General features: G+C 31.3%; 1 pseudogene; it reads left to right on the forward strand.

The window, feature by feature from the left end:
- The first annotated feature begins 1,378 nt into the window (after nucleotides 1-1,378).
- Nucleotides 1,379-3,890, forward strand: LOC125847173 (uncharacterized; annotated as a pseudogene).

The raw sequence follows: 3,890 nt of genomic DNA on the forward strand, positions 1-3,890 counted from the left end.
TTTAATTAAATAAAATTATTCTATTAACTCATACCATTGTTCATTGTATATGCCTTATTCAGTTTCTCAAATGTATATCCTTAATTTGTGTTTTACCCAAAAATGCTTGTGGTTAATTTTGCTTTCTCATTTATATTGTATTGATGTCAAAGGTGACTTTCCTATGAGGAGTTTGCTCCCTTAGAATTATAATTAATTAAGAAAATTAGCTTTAATTTTGATTATTTTTTTGCCTAATTTATAATTTATATTAGCTCCATAATTGTATAATAAAAAAAGAACAAATTTCTTTTGCACCTGGTAGTTTGATGAATATTGATGAAGTACAATATTAAAATTTTATAAATTAGTTGTCTCAATATTCATGAAAAAAAAAAGTGAACATACCACATAGTTTTCTCAAATATATAATTTTAATAAATCAATAATCGAGCATTTTAGATATGTGTCATCTTCTTTATCAGTAAATTTGGACTATTGCAGCGAAATCAGAGGCGTATGTACATGAGGGGGAGTGGGTTCACATGCACCCATCCTCCCCTTCCTAACCCCTATATAATATTACTATTTTTCTAATTATCTTTTTAAATTTGTATTGGTGAACCCAAGGTTAAAAAGAATAATCTAGTATATTGATAAGTATGTACAAATAGGGGGTGCATAACTTATAGATTTGTGTTTCAAATTTTTCTATCCACATTAATATTTTTAATTTTTAATTAATATAACAAAATGTGCCACTTTTCATAGATATTTTTAATAATTTATAAATAAAAAGAGGTTCAAATACCCATATTTTTAGGTTGCATTAGCTATGTCTAGACCTTAAGCTGGAAGTGTCAATAAAGTCAAATTATATTTTTTACTTTCTTTTTCTCCTTCCCTTCTTTAGACATTTTTCTTATTTTTTTATAACTTTTTTCTTTTGACTTTTCAAAGCCCTAAACTAAAAGGTAAAAAAGAGTAAAGACATCATATTGTTCTTCTTTTGGCTTCATTCCACTTTGTTGTTCATGGTGAAGTAGAAGTGAGATTTGAGAACAAGTAACAAGGTATGCTATCTAAAAATAAATAAATTATTTATTAATATACTTCATTTATTTTATATGTTTTTCTTGATTTATGAAGTGGTGCCATTATTTGATTGCTTGAATAATTAAATTTATAAGAATTTCTTGATTTCTAAATAGTTGTCTAATAATTGTGATTCTTTTACTAGTAAACTTGTTATTTGTGCTAATATTTTTTTAAAATTATTTTGTTTTGATAAGATTGAATAGAAGTGTGAATATTTAATTTTGTAGGTAAAATAATTCTTACATTCAAATCATCAAATCACAAATGGATAAGTTTCTCATCAAGTTACCAAAGCCAAAAGATGGCTAACCAAGTTCTAGCTCTAATCAACCATTTTGTGAGTTCACAAGTTGCTCCGGAAGTTCAAAGACATATAAATTCTTTTCCACTTTCAAATACGAATAATATGCTTGATGTTAAATCTCTTGAAGTAGATCCCAAAGATCGAATGCCTATTTCATCTTATCGTCCTAAAATTCGAGATACGGTAAGGAGGTATTACATTCAAAAAAAGCCATGTCAACTTGTTGATCATATCTTCCCTAAAACTAAGTTTGGAGATAAAATACGTCAATTTCGACCAATTTGGTTTAAGAGAAGATCTCAATGGTGGAATATAGCATTAAAGCAGACGCAACATTTTGTTTGTGTTGTTATTTGTTCAAGAATGAACTTGAAAGTTGTGGAAATGTCGGAGATTCATTTACAAGAGCTGGTTTTAGGTGTTGGAACAAAGCTTTAGAAAGATTCAAAAAACATGTTGGTAAGGTAAATAGTATCCATCATAAATGTTTCAATAGGATGCAAGATTTGATAAACCAACGACAATCGATCCAATCTTCTTTTGACAAGCAAAGTAAAAAGGCAAGAAGTGATTATCGGATGCGTTTAAATTCCTCAATTGATGTAGAAAGATTTCTCTTGACATCGGGATTTCCATTTCGTGGACATGATGAAAGTGAAGGTTCCGAATATAAGGGTGCTTTTCTTGAACTTTTGAAATGGTATGGGGATAGAAGTTTTGATGTGGGAAGAGTAATATTAGGTAATGCTCCACAAAATGATATGAGGATTTGTCCGACAATTCAAAAAGATATTGTGGAGGCTTGTGCTAAAGAAACAACTAAGGCTATCATTGAAGACTTGGACGGTGATTAGTTTGGAATATTAGTTGATGAATCAAAGGATGTTTCTCATAAGGAGCAAATGGCTCTAATTTTGAGATATGTCAACAAAAGTGGAATGGTGATAGAGCGATTCTTGAGTATTGTCCAAGTAAATGATACATCTTCTCAATCATTAAAAAAGACAATTTATTCTTTGTTTTTGGTTCACTCATTATGTATATCCAAAATATGTGGTCAAGGTTATGATGGGGCTAGTAATATGCAAGGGGAAATAAATGGTCTCAAGTCTTTGATTTTACAAGATACGTCATCTGCATATTTTATTCACTGTTTTGCTCACCAATTGCAATTGGCACTTGTAGGTCTTTCCAAAAAGAATTCGACTAATATTTTGAATACTATTGGAGCTTCATTTAAACGCAGAGATTCACTTAGACAACATCAAGAAGATAAGTTGGAAGAGTTGCTTAAATTTGGAGAATTTCATACAGGGCAAGGTTTGAATCAAGAACGTGGCCTCCAACGACCGGGTGATACTCGTTGGGGGTCTCATTTTAAAATCTTGGACAATTTCCTGATTCTTTTTTCTTCAATTGTTAATGTGCTTAAGGATATGAAACATGATTGTCCATATCATCTTGATAGATTTGCGGTGGAAAATCTTTTGAGCAAGATTCATGAATTTGAATTTGTCTTTATGTTGCACTTGATGTTTAAGGTGTTGCTATTGACGAATGAGTTGAATAAAGTTTTGCAAAAGAAAGATCAAGATATTGTTAATGCTATGGGATTGCTTGACCTTTCAAAGAAACGATTGCAAATGATGAGAGAGGATGAATGGGACTCTATGATGGATGAGGTTAGCTTATTTTGTGGTAAACATGGTATTTCAATTCCCAAAATGAATGAAGGCTACTCTAATGGGAAGTCAAAGCGTAAGAGGTCCAATATTTCATATTTGCATCACTTTCGTGTGGAAGTATTTTATGCCGTCATTGATTTGGCACTTCAAGAACTCAATAATCGTTTTGATGTGGTGACTAGTGACTTGCTCCTTGGTATGGTTAGTTTGAGTCCAGTTGATTCATTTGCTAATTTTCACAAGGATAGGATAATGAAACTAGCCGAGTACTATTCAAGTGAGTTTGGTGATAAAGAGCTTCGGGAACTCAATTTTCAACTCGATGATTTTATTGTCTATGCTCAAAAGTGTGATAGCAAGTTTCTCAACTTGAAAGGAATCAAGGATCTTGCAAGAGTGATGATAGAGACAAAACTAGATCAAACTTGGTCACTTGTGTATCTACTTGTGAAGCTAACTTTGATTATTCCTGTTGCTACCGCAAGCATGGAAAGAGCATTCTCATCAATGAAGTACTTAAAGAATGATTTGCGTAATAGGATGGATGAAGATCTTTTGAATGGTTGTTTAGTTTGCTATATAGAGCGTAGTATATTTAAAAATGTAAGTAATTATGTCATTATTGATCATTTTCAAAATATGAAAACTCGTCGAGGACAGTTGTAAGTGAATGATGTTTTTTGCTAATTATTACTATATAAGGATTGCTACTACCTACTTGCTCGTCAACTTGTTCTCACCGTAAAATTTATTTAATCGAATTAATTGTCTATTTTGAAGATAATGGTGCCCCCATGTTCTTGAGATCCTGGATACGCCTCTGA

The sequence above is a fragment of the Solanum stenotomum genome, chromosome 12, assembly GCF_019186545.1.
Source record: "Solanum stenotomum isolate F172 chromosome 12, ASM1918654v1, whole genome shotgun sequence".
NCBI classification, from domain to species: domain Eukaryota; kingdom Viridiplantae; phylum Streptophyta; class Magnoliopsida; order Solanales; family Solanaceae; genus Solanum; species Solanum stenotomum.